The sequence below is a fragment of the Hyla sarda genome, chromosome 7, assembly GCF_029499605.1.
Source record: "Hyla sarda isolate aHylSar1 chromosome 7, aHylSar1.hap1, whole genome shotgun sequence".
Classification (NCBI taxonomy): domain Eukaryota; kingdom Metazoa; phylum Chordata; class Amphibia; order Anura; family Hylidae; genus Hyla; species Hyla sarda.
The window spans coordinates 109,941,549-109,958,877 of record NC_079195.1 but is presented as its reverse complement, the minus strand read 5'-3'; the positions used below and the strand labels follow the sequence as shown (position 1 = coordinate 109,958,877).

The following is a 17,329-nucleotide window of genomic DNA, read 5'->3' as shown; positions in this document are numbered from 1 at the left end:
AGCTTCCACTACTAACCCTGGTAAGAAAACCCTAAAAAAAAAAAAAAATACACACGTTTTAAAAAAATTTATTCCAAAAAACACTCCCCCACATGCCCTTGTTAACCATTTTATTAATATTAAACATAAAAAAGATGCTGGTCACTGAAGTCTGAAGTAGTCCTTCGCATACGCGGAACTGAAATGAGAAAAAAAATGGGTTAGTACATTTAGGGGAAAAAGTGTTAAAAAAATGAAAAAAAAAATATATATATACATCGCACATTTTTGCCACAAATGCGGCTTTAGAGCAGAAAAGTGACAGAGGAGAAGAGGTTGTGTTACAAAGTGGTGTTCTGAAGTCATTTCTTGTTTTTTGCTTATGCATGCTAAAAAAGTGTTTTTGCTTATGTATGCTAAAAAAGTGTTTTTGCTCATGTATGCCAAATTTATCAACCAAATGATAAATGTAGTAGAGAAAAATGTGGAAGTGACTCTTGTTCAAATCACGACCAAAATAGACCTGGGCTGCCCAAAAGATACACCTATACCCACGGTGTATCAGATGAATGAAATTAAAAGGAAAGAATATTGGGGCTCAAGGTCAAGGATTTATGGACACATATAGAGTAATATAAATTTAATGTATTAATAATATGCATAAACAGTGATCCCGATGACCTACAGGGCCCTTGTAAAGTCAGTAAAGACGGTAATCACTGGATGAGATAAAATAATATTCACTAGATAAAAATAATATAAGCATATATATTAATCATACAAAATTAAAAAGTCTGTTGAAACCACCATATAGCTTCTAGTAGTATTGGACATATGCATAAAAACAATTAGTGGGTTAATAGAGCCATCCAAAATGTTCAAAAGCTGTAAAATAATCGCATAGACTCCACTGGTAGATTAATATCACTGAATGACAGTCAGACTGTTGTATCCTGTGGCAACAATTGGATGAATTTGCTGGTAACAGTCTATAGGATAAAGTGCAGTGATGAAAATATTTCATGTTTGTTAGCTCAAAATGAAGATCTTTTCGGCACAACACACCTGGTGTCCGAGGTGAGTGCTCCGACGAACTCTTTCTTCTGCTGCTGCTGCTGTTGTAATTTACAAATCTGTTTAACTTTCTGGCACCAGTTGATTTAAAAAAAAATAAAGTTTTCCACGGGAGTACCCCTTTAACCCCTTAAGGACTGAGCCCTTTTTCACCTTAAGGACTCGGCCATTTTTATCACATCTGACCACTGTCACTTTAAACATTAATAACTCTGGAATGCTTTTAGTTATCATTCTGATTCCGAGATTGTTTTTTCGTGACATATTCTACTTTAACATAGTGGTAAAAATTTTGTGATAACTTGCATCCTTTCTTAGTGAAAAATCCCAAAATTTGATGAAAAATTTGTAAATTTAGCATTTTTCTAACTTTGAAGCTCTCTGCTTGTAAGGAAAATGGATATTCCAAATAATTTTTTTTTATTCACATATACAATATGTCTACTTTATGTTTGCATCATAAAATTGACGTGTTTTTACTTTTGGAAGACACCAGAGGGCTTCAAAGTTCAGCAGCAATTTTCCAATTTTTAAAAAAAATTTGAAACTCGCTTTTTTTCAGGGACCAGTTCAGGTTTGAAGTGGATTTGAAGGGTCTTCATATTAGAAATATCCCATAAATTACCCCATTATAAAAACTGCACCCCCCAAAGTATTAAAAATTACATTCAGTCAGCGTTTTAACCCTTTAGGGGTTTCACAGGAATAGCAGCAAAGTAAAGGAGAAAATTCACAATCTTAATTTTTTACACTCGCATGTTCTTGTAGACCCAATTTTTGAATTTTTTCAAGGGGTAAAAAAAGGAGAAAATTTTTACTTGTATTTGAAACCCAATTTTTCTCGAGTAAGCACATACCTCATATGTCTATGTTAATTGTTCGGCGGGCGCAGAAGAGGGCTCAGAAGGGAAGGAGTGACAAATGTTTTTTGGGGGGCATGTCACCTTTAGGAAGCCCCTATGGTGCCAGAACAGCAAAAAAATAACATATGGCATACCATTTTGGAAACTAGACCCCTCGGGGAACATAACAAGGGGTAAAGTAAACCTTAATACCCCACAGGTGATTCACGACTTTTGCATATGTAAAAAATATATATATATTTTTACCTAAAATGCTTGGTTTCCCAAAAGTTTTACATTTTTAAAAAGGGTAATAGCAGAAAATACCCCCCAAAATTTGAAGCCTAATTTCTCCCGATTCAGAAAACACCCCAAATGGGGGTGGAAAGTGCTCTGCTGGCGCACTACAGGTCTCAGAAGAGGAGTCACATTTGGCTTTTTTGAAGGAAATTTTGCTCTGGGGGCATGCCGCATTTAGGAAGCCCCTATGGTGCCAGGACAGCAAAAAAAAAAACACATGGCATACCATTTTGGAAATTAGACCCCTTGGGGAACGTAACAAGGGGTTAAGTGAACCTTTATACCCCACAGGGGTTTCACAACTTTTGCATATGTAAAAAAAAAATAATAATTTATCTAAAATGCTTGGTTTCCCAAAAAATTTACATTTTTACAAAGGGTTAAAGCAGAAAATACCCCCCAAAATTTGAAGCCCAATTTCTCCCGATTCAGAAAACACCCCATATGGGGGTGAAAAGTGCTCTGCTGGCGCACTACAGGTCTCAGAAGAGAAGGAGTCACATTTGGCTTTTTGAAAGCAAATTTTGCTCTGGGGGCATGCCGCATTTAGGAAGCCCCTATGGTGCCAGAACAGCAAAAAAAAAAAAAACACATGGCATACTATTTTGGAAACTAGATCCCTCGGGGAACGTAACAAGGGGTAATGTGAACCTTAATACCCCACAGGCGTTTCACGACTTTTGCACATGTAAAAAGAAAAAAAAATTTTTACCTAAAATGCTTCTTTTCCCAAAAATTTTACATTTTTAAAAAGGGTAAAAGCAGAAAATACCCCCCAAAATTTGTTAGGCAATTTCTCCTGAGTATGGCGATACCCCATATGTGACCCTAAACTGTTGCCTTGAAATACGACAGGGCTCCAAAGTGAGAGCGCCATGCGCATTTGAGGCCTAAATTAGGGATTGCATAGGGGTGGACATAGGGGTATTCTACGCCAGTGATTCCCAAACAGGGTGCCTCCAGCTGTTGTAAAACTCCCAGCATGCCTGGACAGTCAGTGGCTGTCTGGTAATACTGGGAGTTGTTGTTTTGCAACAGCTGGAGGCTCCGTTTTGGAAAACGTGGCGTACCAGATGTTTTTCATTTTTATTGGGGAGGGGAGGGGGGCTGTGTAGGGGTATGTTTATATGTAGTGTTTTTTTATTTTAATTTTATTTTGTGTTAGTGTAGTGTAGTGTTTTTAGGGTACAGTCGCACGGGCGAGGGTTCACAGTAGTTTCTCGCTGGCAGTTTGAGCTGTGGCAGAAAATTTGCCGCAGCTCAAACTTGCAGCCCGATACTTACTGTAAACCTCCGCCCATGTGAGTGTACCCTGTACATTCACATGGGGGGGGGGGGCATCCAGCTGTTGCAAAACTACAACTCCCAGCATGCGCTGACAGACTGTATATGCTGAGAGTTTTAGTTTTGCAACAGCTGTAGGCACACTGGTCATGTATCACTGAGTTTGTGACCTAACTCAGTGTTTCAAAACCAGTGTGCCTCCAGCTGTTGCAAAACTACAACTCCCAGCATGTACGGTGCATGGTGTAAGGTGACTGCTGGGAGTTGTAGTTTGCAACAGCTGGAGGCACACCGGTCGCGAAACACTGAGTTAGGTAAAAAAAACTGAGTTTCACAACCAGTGTGCCTTCAGCTGTTGCAAAACTACAACCCTCAGCAGTCACCGACAGCCAATGGGCATGCTGGGAGTTGTAGTTATGCAACCAGCAGATGCACCACTACAACTCCCAGCATGCACTTTAGCTGTTTTGCGCAAGCTGGGAGTTGTAGTTATACAACTGCTGAAGGTACACTTTTCCATAGAAAAAATGTGCCTCCAGCTGTTGCAAAACCATAAGTCCCAGCATGCCCATAAGGGAATGCTGGGAGTTGTGGTGGTCTGCCTCCTGCGTAACTACAGCTCCCAGCATGCCCTTTTTGCCTGCTGGGAGCTGTTGCTAAGCAACAGCAGGAGGCTGTCACTCACCACCTGCTGCTGCTCCGTCGCAGGACAGTCCCTCGCCGCGGCCATCACTCCTGGGGCCCCGATCCCAACAGGGACGCCGGGGATCGGGGTCCCCAGCACCCGGGGTCTTCTGCCCGCACCCGCTCACGTCCTCCGGAAGAGGGACGGAGCGGGTGCGGGAGTGACACCCGCAGCAGGCGCCCTGATTGGTCGGCCGGTAATCCGGCCGACGAATCAGGGCGATCGTGAGGTGGCACCAGTGCCACCTCACCCCTGCTGGCTCTGGCTGTTCGGGGCCGTCAGAGACGGCCCCGATCAGCCAGTAATTCCGGGCCACCGGGTCACTGGAGACCCGATTGACCCGGAATCGCCGCAGATCGCTGGACTGAATTGTCCAGCGATCTGCGGCCATCGCCGACATGGGGGGGCATAATGACCCCCCTGGGCGATATGCCGGGATGCCTGCTGAACGATTTCAGCAGGCATCTGCATCCGGTCCCCAACCGGCTAGCGGTGGGGACCGGAATTCCCACGGGCGTATGGATACGCCCTGCGTCCTTAAGGACTCGGAATGCAGGGCGTATACATGCGCCCTGCGTCCTTAAGAGGTTAAGGGGTTAAGGAAGCCTGTCAGTTTATTGTCAATAGCGGGCTTTCCCCACTTGATGGAGCCATAATCACACAATGCTTTTTCATCTGTTTTCATTGCATTTGTGTTACCATGTTCTATTGTTTTTAGTGTCTCCATGCTCTTAGATGGAGTCTGTTATGCTAATTTCTGTCTGTCTCTCTAATCATATTACACGTTTTCTCAATATTTGTGCTTGTACGTGTGTCTGGTTTGAGTACAGTGATCCCTCAACTTACAATGGCCTCAACATACAATAGTTTCAACATACAATGGTCTTTTCTGGACCATTGTAACTTGAAACCAGACTCAACATACAATACTACAGACAGTCCAGATCTGTGAAACGTGTCACAATTGGAGGAACTGACCAATTAGAATGGACATTCACTGGTAAATCACCTCTAATACTGAAGTGCCTGCACTGACTGGCTGTCTGGTAGCGCCCCCTACAGTACAGGGAGGAAGTACAAGTTCTGTACTACTCCTTACCTGTGCCAGGGTTAGCTGCTCCTTTTGGACACCAAGTAAGGGCGGCTCCATTTGGGGCACTGGGTGTACTGTTTAGGACCCTGAAGAAGCTCCTGTCCTCTACATAAACCATTGTTTCCCTACCAGGGTGCCTCCAGCTGTTGCAAAACTACAACTCCCAGCATGCCCGGACAGCCGTTGGTTGGGAAACACTGACAGACAGTGATTTCAGCTCCCAGCAGCTCTTTCTTACTGTTATATGTAAGGATTTGCTTTATCTATATTACTTCTCTACTTATTTTTTATTTAATTCTCACCTTTTCCTATTTTTGGATGACATTTTGGTGGCTTCAGAACCAATTACCAGGTTTCCATAGAGTTCTGGTCTCAACATACAATGGTTTCAACATACAATGGTCGTCCTGGAACCAATTAATATTGTAACTTGAGGGACCGCTGTACTTGCTATTTGTGCATGCATCCCTGGTCCCTGTTCTGTACCCCACATATATTTCCTCACGGCATCTTTAAAGATTATGGGGGAGATTTATCAAAACCTGTCTAGAGGAAAAATTGCTGAGTTGCCCACAGCAACCAATCAGATCACTTCTTTCATTTTTGAAAGGGCCTCTGAAAAATGAAAGAAGCGACCTGATTGGTTGCTATGGGCAACTCAGCAACTTTTCCTCTGCACAGGTTTTGATAAATCTCCCCCTGTGTCCTGGAATATCCAGGGCTTGGGTACCCCTAAAAAGAGGGCTCTTATGCTTGCACACTTTCGCAGGCATAATCCCCAGATAGTGGCCCTGCAAGAGACCCATCTTGTCCCCGTTATGGCCTGATTGCTTACACGTCCCTAGGTTCAATGGTCATGCCACACATTCCACTCTTCCTTCTCCAAAGGTCTCTCTGTCCTAGTCCATAGGGTGCTTTTGTGGGAGCCTGTATGTGTCCGTAAAGATCCCAATGGGAGGTTTATTTTTATTGATGCTTTTATTAACAATGTCCCATATGTGTTACTCTATCTCTATCGACCCCCACCAGCCTCTCTGGAGCTGGTCCACATGGCAATCACATTAGCAGCAGGTTACCCGCTAAGATGTTTTGTATGGGTGACTTTAACATGGTAATGGACCTGTCCATTGATAGACACACAGCACACAGTCAATAGTGCCCGTCCCCCCCCCCCCCCCAGGTATCTTGCTCCACTCCCCTGGCTTCCTGGGGTGGGTGGGTGGATGTTTTTCATGCTAGGAATCCCTCCTCTCAGGTATACTCCTGCTATACTATTGGCAGGACTACGCTCTCGCGCATTGACATGGTTTTCTCTAATGCCCTGGGCTATGCTCAGGCAGAGAGTGTGGAATGTCGCCCACGGGCAATCTCTGATCACTACTGTTACACTTATGCATGTCTTCGCCATTGGGTCCCAGTAGGTGGCGAATACATCACTTTTGGTTTGAACTTATTGGTCCCCTGGACAGGATCCTGGACCAGCTTAGAGTTATTTTGCAATGTTACTTAGAGGAGGAGGGGGGGGGGGGATTAGTGTGGGACATGTTGAAAGCATACCTTCATGGGTGCCTTCAGTCCACAATCTCGTACATTAAAAAGGATACCTCTAGGAGGGAGATTGAACTTGCTGATAAATGCTCTGAGTTGGAAGCTGTGTATGTGCATGATCCCTCAATATCTCAAGTGTCCATGCCAGCTGAAAGGAGGTGGAAAGATCAAATTCCTAATATTACCGCTGAGGAATGGGAGGAAGTACTGTCCTCTCATATGTATGTCTCCCTGGTGGCTAACAACAAGCTGATCCAATTATACATAACTCATTATAGCTATATTACCCCTGTCCGCCTGTATAAAATGGGATGTTTACCATCTGCTGCTTGTCATCGATGCCAGGCGCCCAGGGCGGATTTTTGACATCTGATCTGGGCTTGCCCATATGTGTCCTACTATTGGACGGAAGTCCTAGCTCTCCTCGCTTCTCTGGTACAACCGGCACTGCTGGCCTGTTTATTTGGAATTCTGGATGAGGAGGTGTGGCCCCGTCATACCCGTATTTTCTTGCAGGAGTCCCTATTTATAGCTAGAAAAGTGGTGACCCTCTGATGGATGGATGCGAAACTCCCGACTTACTCTAAGTGGAAAAAACTGGTGAATGCGATAGTCCACTTTTCCCGTATTGTATATAAAAATAGGAAATGCCCTGCTAAATTTCAGGTGTGGGGTCCATGGTGTGAATCTTCTCTTACACAATGTTCACTAAGAGATGTCAGAGCCCTTACTTCTTCTTCCCCGTGAATGCTCCTATTTGCCTACCCTGGCTGTGTAGTTTTATGCTCTATGTACATACTCTTTCCTGAGTAGCTATGTCCAATACGTGTAATTGTGAAGGCCCTACTTTGTGAGACGGTAGTTTTATTTTCCCTTTCTATTCTTGTGTTTTTTGTTTATGTTGTTATTTTATATGATTACTCGGCTGTACCCTTCCAGGAATTATTCTCAGACTTGAATTACTGTTACGCCGAGCGCTCCGGGTCCCCGCTCCTCCCCGGAGCGCTCGCAACATCCTCGCAATTGCAGCGCCCCGGTCAGACCTGCTGACCGGGTGCGCTGCGATACCTCTCCCAGCCGGGATGCGATTCGCGTTGCGGCAGGCGCCCGCTCGCGATGCGCATCCCGGCTCCCGTACCTGACTCGCTCTCCGTCGGTCTTGTCCCGGCGCGCGCGGCCCCGCTCCCTAGGGCGCGCGCGCGCCGGGTCTCTGCGATTTAAAGGGCCAGTGTGCCGCTGATTGGCGCCTGGTTCTAATTAGTGAATTCACCTGTGCACTTCCCTATATAACCTCACTTCCCCTTCCCTTCCTTGCCGGATCTTGTTGCCATTGTGCCAGTGAAAGTGTTTCCCTGTGTGTTCCTAGCCTGTGTTCCAGACCTCCTGCCGTTGCCCCTGACTACGATCCTTGCTGCCTGCCCCGACCTTCTGCTACGTCCGACCTTGCTCTTGTCTACTCCCTTGTACCGCGCCTATCTTCAGCAGTCAGAGAGGTTGAGCCGTTGCTGGTGGATACGACCTGGTTGCTACCGCCGCTGCAAGACCATCCCGCTTTGCGGCGGGCTCTGGTGAATACCAGTAGCAACTTAGAACCGGTCCACCAGCACGGTCCACGCCAATCCCTCTCTGGCACAGAGGATCCACCACCTGCCAGCCGAATCGTGACAGTAGATCCGGCCATGGATCCCGCTGAAGTCCCACTGCCAGTTGTCGCCGACCTCACCACGGTGGTCGCCCAGCAGTCGCAACAGATAGAGCAACAAGGCCACCAGCTGTCTCAACTGACCGTGATGTTACAGCAGCTACTACCACAGCTTCAGCAATCATCTCCTCCGCCAGCTCCTGCACCTCCTCCGCAGCGAGTGGCCGCTTCCGGCCTACGATTATCCTTGCCGGATAAATTTGATGGGGACTCTAAGTTTTGCCGTGGCTTTCTTTCGCAATGTTCCCTGCACTTGGAGATGATGTCGGACCAGTTTCCTACTGAAAGGTCTAAGGTGGCTTTCGTAGTCAGCCTTCTGTCTGGAAAAGCTCTGTCATGGGCCACACCGCTCTGGGACCGCAATGACCCCGTCACTGCCTCTGTACACTCCTTCTTCACGGAGATTTGAAGTGTCTTTGAGGAACCTGCCCGAGCCTCTTCTACTGAGACTGCCCTGCTGAACCTGGTCCAGGGTAATTCTTCCGTTGGCGAGTACGCCATCCAATTCCGTACTCTTGCCTCCGAATTATCCTGGAATAATGAGGCCCTCTGTGCTACCTTTAAAAAAGGCCTATCCAGCAACATTAAAGATGTTCTGGCCGCACAAGAAATTCCTGCTAACCTGCATGAACTTATTCATCTGGCCACCCGCATTGACATGCGTTTTTCCGAAAGGCGTCAGGAGCTCCGCCAGGATATGGACTTTGTTCGCTCAAGGCGTTTTTTCTCCCCGGCTCCTCTCTCCTCTGGTCCTCTGCAATCCGTTCCTGTGCCTCCCGCCGTGGAGGCTATGCAAGTTGACCGGTCTCGCTTGACACCTCAAGAGAGGACACGACGCCGCATGGAGAATCTGTGCCTGTACTGTGCTGGTACCGAACACTTCCTGAAGGATTGTCCTATGCGTCCTCCCCGCCTGGAAAGACGTACGCTGACTCCGCACAAAGCTGAGGCAGTTCTTGATGTCAACTCTGCCTCTCCACGCCTTACTGTGCCTGTGCGAATATCTTCCTCTACCTTCTCCTTCTCTGCTATGGCCTTCTTGGATTCCGGATCTGCAGGAAATTTTATTTTGGCCTCTCTCATCAACAGGTTCAACATCCCAGTGACCAGTCTCGCCAGACCCCTCTACATCAATTCTGTTAACAATGAAAGATTGGACTGTACCGTGCGTTACCGCACGGAACCTCTCCTAATGTGCATCGGACCTCATCACGAAAAAATTGAGTTTTTGGTCCTCTCCAACTGCACTTCCGAAATTCTTCTTGGATTACCGTGGCTTCAACGCCATTCCCCAACCCTTGATTGGTCCACAGGAGAGATCAAGAGCTGGGGTACCTCTTGTTTCAAGGACTGTCTTAAACCGGTTCCCTGTACTCCCTGCCATGACCATGGGGTTCCCCCTGTAACCGGTCTTCCTAAGGCTTATATGGACTATGCTGACGTGTTTTGCAAAAAGCAAGCTGAGACTTTACCTCCTCACAGGCCTTATGACTGTCCTATTGACCTCCTCCCGGGTACTACTCCACCCCGGGGCAGAATTTATCCTCTGTCTGCTCCAGAGACTCTTGCTATGTCTGAATACATCCAGGAAAATTTAAAAAAGGGGTTTATCCGCAAATCCTCCTCTCCTGCCGGAGCTGGATTTTTCTTTGTGTCCAAAAAAGATGGCTCCCTACGTCCTTGCATTGATTACCGCGGACTTAATAAAATCACGGTAAAGAACCGCTACCCCCTACCTCTTATCTCAGAACTCTTTGATCGCCTTCAAGGTGCCCAACGGCTGAACCCTCGCCAGGCCAGGTGGTCGTTGTTCTTTGCCCGTTTTAACTTTGAAATTCACTTTCGTCCTGCCGACAAGAACATTAGGGCCGATGCCCTCTCTCGTTCCTCGGATGCCTCGGAAGTAGAGGTCTCTCCGCAACACATCATTCCTCCTGACTGTCTGATCTCCACTTCTCCAGCCTCCATCAGGCAAACTCCTCCAGGGAAGACCTTCGTTTCTCCACGCCAACGTCTCGGGATTCTCAAATGGGGACACTCCTCCCACCTCGAGGGCCATGCGGGCATCAAAAAATCCTTGCAACTCATCTCTCCTTTCTATTGGTGGCTGACTCTGGAGACGGATGTTGTTGATTTTGTGCGGGCCTGTACTGTCTGTGCCCGGGATAAGACTCCTCGCCAGAAACCTGCTGGTCTCCTTCATCCCCTGCCTGTCCCCGAACAGCCTTGGTCACTGATTGGTATGGACTTTATTACAGACTTACCCCCCATCCCGTGGCAACACCGTTGTTTGGGTGGTCGTTGATCGATTTTCCAAGATGGCACATTTTATTCCTCTTCCTGGTCTCCCTTCAGCGCCTCAGTTGGCAAAACAATTTTTTGTACACATTTTTCGTCTTCACGGTTTGCCCACACAGATCGTCTCGGATAGAGGCGTCCAATTCGTGTCTAAATTCTGGAGGGCCCTCTGTAAACAGCTCAAGATTAAATTAAACTTCTCTTCTTCTTATCATCCCCAATCCAATGGGCAAGTAGAAAGAATTAACCAGGTCCTGGGTGACTATTTACGGCATTTTGTTTCCTCCCGCCAGGATGACTGGGCAGATCTTCTACCATGGGCCGAATTCTCATACAACTTCAGAGTCTCTGAATCTTCTGCTAAGTCCCCATTTTTCGTGGTGTACGGCCGTCACCCTCTTCCCCCCCTCCCTACTCCCTTGCCCTCTGGTTTGCCCGCTGTGGATGAAGTGACTCGTGATCTTTCCACCATATGGAAAGAGACCCAAAATTCTCTTTTACAGGCTTCATCCCGCATGAAAAGGTTTGCCGATAAGAAAAGAAGAACTCCCCCCATTTTTGCGCCCGGAGACAAGGTATGGCTCTCCGCTAAATATGTCCGCTTTCGTGTCCCCAGTTACAAACTGGGACCACGCTATCTTGGTCCTTTCAAAGTCTTGTGCCAGATTAATCCTGTCTCTTACAAACTCCTTCTTCCTCCTTCTCTCCGTATTCCCAATGCCTTCCATGTCTCTCTCCTTAAACCACTCATCATTAATCGCTTCTCTCCCAAATTTGTTTCTCCCACTCCTGTTTCCGGCTCTTCTGACGTCTTCTCCGTGAAGGAGATTCTGGCCTCCAAGACGGTCAGAGGAAAAAAAAATTTCCTGGTGGATTGGGAGGGCTGTGGTCCTGAAGAGAGATCCTGGGAACCTGAGGACAACATCCTAGACAAAAGTCTTATCCTCAGGTTCTCAGGCTCCAAGAGGAGGGGGAGACCCAAGGGGGGGGGGTACTATTACGCCGATCGCTCCGGGTCCCCGCTCCTCCCCGGAGCGCTCGCAACATCCTCGCAATTGCAGCGCCCCGGTCAGACCTGCTGACCGGGTGCGCTGCGATACCTCTCCCAGCCGGGATGCGATTCGCGTTGCGGCAGGCGCCCGCTCGCGATGCGCATCCCGGCTCCCGTACCTGACTCGCTCTCCGTCGGTCTTGTCCCGGCGCGCGCGGCCCAGCTCCCTAATTAGTGAATTCACCTGTGCACTTCCCTATATAACCTCACTTCCCCTTCCCTTCCTTGCCGGATCTTGTTGCCATTGTGCCAGTGAAAGCGTTTCCCTGTGTGTTCCTAGCCTGTGTTCCAGACTTCCTGCCGTTGCCCCTGACTACGTTCCTTGCTGCCTGCCCCGACCTTCTGCTACGTCCGACCTTGCTCTTGTCTACTCCCTTGTACCGCGCCTATCTTCAGCAGTCAGAGAGGTTGAGCCGTTGCTGGTGGATACGACCTGGTTGCTACCGCCGCTGCAAGACCATCCCGCTTTGCGGCGGGCTCTGGTGAATACCAGTAGCAACTTAGAACCGGTCCACCAGCACGGTCCACGCCAATCCCTCTCTGGCACAGAGGATCCACCACCTGCCAGCCGAATCGTGACAATTACTGTTACGCCGAGCGCTCCGGGTCCCCGTTCCTCCCCGGAGCGCTCGCCTCATCCTCGTTGCTGCAGCGCCCCGGTCAGATCCACTGACCGGGTGCGCTGCGGTACCGCCTCCAGCCGGGATGCGATTCGCGATGCGGGTGGCGCCCGCTCGCGATGCGCACCCCGGTCCCCGTACCTGACTCTCCGTCGGTCCTGTCCCGGCGCGCGCGGCCCCGCTCCCTAGGGCGCGCGCGCGCCGGGTCTCTGCAATTTAAAGGGCCAGTGCACCAATGTTGGTGCCTGGCCCAATCTTCCCAATCACCAATTAGTGTGATCACCTGTGTACTTCCCTATATTACCTCACTTCCCCTGCACTCCCTTGCCGGATCTTGTTGCACTTGTGCCTAGTGAAAGCGTTCCCTTGTTTGTTCCTAGCCCGTGTTCCTGACCTCCTGCCGTTGCCCCTGACTACGATCCTTGCCGCCTGCCCCCGACCTTCTGCTACGTCCGACCTTGCTTCTGCCTACTCCCTTGTACCTCGCCTATCTTCAGCAGTCAGAGAGGTGAGCCGTTGCTAGTGGATACGACCTGGTCACTACCGCCGCAGCAAGACCATCCCGCTTTGCGGCGGGCTCTGGTGAAAACCTGTAGTGGCTTAGAACCGGTCCACTAGCACGGTCCACGCCAATCCCTCTCTGGCACAGAGGGTCCACTACCTGCCAGCCGGCATCGTGACAGTAGATCCGGCCATGGATTCCGCTGAAGTTCCTCTGCCAGTTGTCGCCGACCTCACCACGGTGATTGCCCAGCAAGCCCAACGGATTGCCCAACGAGATCAACAGCTGGCATACTTGACCTCCGAGGCACTGCGTATTCAGTCACAGATACAGCAGCTGCAGCCGCAGATACAGCAACAGCTACAGCTGCAACTACCATCTCCTCCGCCGGCTCCTGCAACTCCCCCGCAGCAACCGGTCCTTCCTAACCCCTGCTTGTCCCTGCCGGACAAATTTGGCGTAAAGATCGCCCAACGAGATCAACAGCTGGCATACTTGATCTCCGAGACACAGCGTCTTCAGTCACAGTTACAGCAGCTGCTGCCGCAGATACAGCAACTTCAGTCACAGCAGCTGCTGCCGCAGATACAGCAACTTCAGTCACAGCTACAGCTGCAACAACCATCTCCTCCGCCGGCTCCTGCAACTCCTCCGCAGCAACCGGCCGTTCTTAACCCCTGCTTGTCCCTGCCGGACAAGTTTGATGGGGACCGCAATGATTCTGCCACAGCCACAGTCCAGTCCTTCTTCACTGAGGTCCGTGGTGTCTTCGAGGAGCCTGCCCGAGCTTCTTCTGCCAAGACTGCCCTGCTGAACCTGGCCCAGGGTGTTTCTTCCGTTGGCGAGTACGCCATTCAGTTCCGTGCTCTTGCTTCCGAGTTGTCCTGGAATAGTGAGATTCTCTGCGCGACCTTTAAAAAAGGCCTATCCAGCAACATTAAAGATGTTCTGGCCGCACGAGAGACTCCTGCTAACCTGCATGAACTCATTCATCTTGCCACTCGCATTGACATGCGTTCTTCCGGATGGCGTCTGGAGCTCCGCCTGGATATGGACTTTGTTCGCACGAGGCGTTTTTTCTCCCCGGCTCCTCTCTCCTCTGGTCCTCTGCAATCCGTTCCTGTGCTTCCCGCCGCGGAGGCTATGCAAGTTGACCGGTCTCGCTTGACACCTCAAGAGAGGACACGACGCCGCATGGAGAATCTTTGCCTGTACTATGCCGGTACCGAACACTTCCTGAAGGATTGTCCTATCCGTCCTCCCCGCCTGGAAAGACGTACGCTGACTCCGCACAAAGGTGACACAGTTCTTGATCTCAACTCTGCTTCTCCACGCCTTACTGTGCCTGTGCGGATATCTGCCTCTACCTTCTCCTTCTCTACTATGGTCTCCTTGGATTCCGGATCTGCAGGAAACATTTTTTTGGCCTCTCTTATCAACAGGTTCTACGTCCCTGTGACCAGTCTCGCCAGACCCCTCTACATCTATTGTATTAACAATGAAAGATTGGACTGTCTCATGCGTTTCCGCACAGAACCCCTCCTAATGTGCATCGGACCTCATCACGGAAAAATTGACTTTTTTTTCCTCAGGTTCTTTGGCCCCAAGAAGAGGGGGAGACCCAAGGGGGGGGGTACTGTTACGCCGAGCGCTCCGGGTCCCCGTTCCTCCCCGGAGCGCTCGCCTCATCCTCGTTGCTGCAGCGCCCCGGTCAGATCCACTGACCGGGTGCGCTGCGGTACCGCCTCCAGCCGGGATGCGATTCGCGATGCGGGTGGCGCCCGCTCGCGATGCGCACCCCGGTCCCCGTACCTGACTCGCTCTCCGTCGGTCCTGTCCCGGCGCGCGCGGCCCCGCTCCCTAGGGCGCGCGCGCGCCGGGTCTCTGCAATTTAAAGGGCCAGTGCACCAATGTTGGTGCCTGGCCCAATCTTCCCAATCACCAATTAGTGTGATCACCTGTGTACTTCCCTATATTACCTCACTTCCCCTGCACTCCCTTGCCGGATCTTGTTGCACTTGTGCCTAGTGAAAGCGTTCCCTTGTTTGTTCCTAGCCCGTGTTCCTGACCTCCTGCCGTTGCCCCTGACTACGATCCTTGCCGCCTGCCCCCGACCTTCTGCTACGTCCGACCTTGCTTCTGCCTACTCCCTTGTACCTCGCCTATCTTCAGCAGTCAGAGAGGTGAGCCGTTGCTAGTGGATACGACCTGGTCACTACCGCCGCAGCAAGACCATCCCGCTTTGCGGCGGGCTCTGGTGAAAACCTGTAGTGGCTTAGAACCGGTCCACTAGCACGGTCCACGCCAATCCCTCTCTGGCACAGAGGGTCCACTACCTGCCAGCCGGCATCGTGACAATTACTTTGTTGTTGGCAGGCACAACATCCTCTGCTTTTCTCCACATGGGGCATTATGCTAATTTGCACAATGCTTTTACTGTATGTACATGCTGGTCTGAACTGTATACATGTTGATTTCTATTTTCCTGGTCTGTATTGCCGATTGTTTCTTACTTTTTAATAAAACGAATTAAAAAAAATTACTCTGGGATGCTTTTACTTATGAATTTGATTCCGAGATTGTTTTTTTGTAATGTATTCTACTTTAAGATAGTGGTAAATTTTCGTCAATACTTTCTTTGTGAAAATTTCATGAAAAATTAAAAAAATTATTTATAGTTGTCTAACTTTGAAACTCTCTGCTTGTAAGGAAAATGGACATGCCAAATAAATTATATATTGATTCACATATATATATGTATATTATGTTGGAAATTACCCATAATGGACCCCATTATGAAAATCGCACTCCTCTTGGTATTCAAAATTACATTCAGAAAGTTTGTTAATCCTTTAGGTGCTTCACAGGGATAGCAGCAAAGAGAGGAGAAAATTCAAAATCTAATTTCTTTTTTTACACTGACATGTTCTTATAGCCCCATTTTTTTTCTTTTCATTTTTACAAGGACTAAAAGGAGAAAAAGCCCCCCAAAATTTGTAACCCAATTTCTCTTGAGCATGTAAATTCCTCATATGTGGATGTAAAGTGCTCTTTGGGTGCACTACAGGGCTCAGGAGGGAAGGAGCGACATTGGGCTTTTGGAGAGAGAATTTTGTTGAAACGGTTTTTGGGGGAGCATGTCACATTTAGGAAGCCCCCATGGTACCAGAACAGCAAAAAAAATAAATAAATAAATAAATAAAACACATGGCACACTATTTAGGAACATACACCCCTCAAGGAATGTCATAAGGGGTACAGTGAGCATTTAAACCCCACTGGCATTTGACAGATTTTTGGAACAGTGGGCTGTGCATATGAAAAATAAAAATTTTCATTTTCTCGGACCACTGTTCCAAAAATCTGTCAGACAGCTGTGGAGTGTAAATGCTCACTTTACATTTTTTTTCCCGTTTATGTCAGAACTGCCGCAACTATCTTCCATTCCAATGCAAATCAGCTATTTAACCCCTTAACGACCACGGACGTAAATGTACGTCCTGGCTTGGCGGTACTTCGCGCACCAGGACGTACATTTACGTCCTGTGTATGACTGCGAGCATCGGAGCGGTGCTCTCGTCAAAAATAAAAATAAACATATGTGGTATCACCGCGTGCGTATATGTCCGAACTATAAAAATATATTGTTAATTAAACCGTACGGTAAATCACGTACACGTAAAAAAAAATCCAAAGTCCAAAAAAGCGTATTTTTGGTCACTTTTTATACCATTAAAAAATGAATAAAAAGTGATCAAAAAGTGATCAAAACTTCAGATCACGGCGCAAAAAATTAGTCCTCATACTTTCCTGTATGCGGAAAAATAAAAAGTTATAGGGGTCAGAAGAGGACATTTTTAAACGTATACATTTTCCTGCATGTAGTTATGATTTTTTCCAGAAGTACGACAAAATGAAACCTATATAAGTAGGGTAACATTTTAACCATATGGACCTACAGAATAATGATAAGGTGTAATTTTTACCAAAATATGCACTGCGTAGAAACGGAAGCCCCCACAAGTTACAAAATGGCATTTTTTCTTCGATTTTGTCGCACAATGATTTTTTTTTCCGTTTCGCTGTGAATTTTTGGGTAATATGACTAATGTCCCTGCAAAGTAGAATAAGCCATAATATGGATTTTTAGGTGGAAAATTGAAAGGGTTATGATTTTTAAAAGGTAAGGAGGAAAAAACAAAAGTGCAAAAACTGAAAAACCCTGCGTCCTTAAGGGGTTAATGTTTTATTTATTTTAATTTTACATTTTTTATTTATTTCCTGTATTTATTTTTTTCACTTTATTTTCCTTTTTTTTACTGTTCCACTGGGGAACTTGACACATATCATA

At 47.9% G+C, this 17,329-nt stretch overlaps 1 protein-coding gene across 1 annotated transcript in view; it reads right to left on the bottom strand.

Moving 5' to 3' along the window:
* Nucleotides 1-5,803, bottom strand: part of LOC130282311 (beta-microseminoprotein-like) — a 65,685-nt gene extending 59,882 nt beyond the window's left edge. The window contains exon 1 of the transcript XR_008846333.1: nucleotides 5,560-5,803. The gene's annotated coding sequence lies outside the window, so the exon portion shown is untranslated. The remainder of the gene's footprint in view (nucleotides 1-5,559) is intronic.
* Between the last annotated feature and the right edge of the window lie 11,526 nt (nucleotides 5,804-17,329).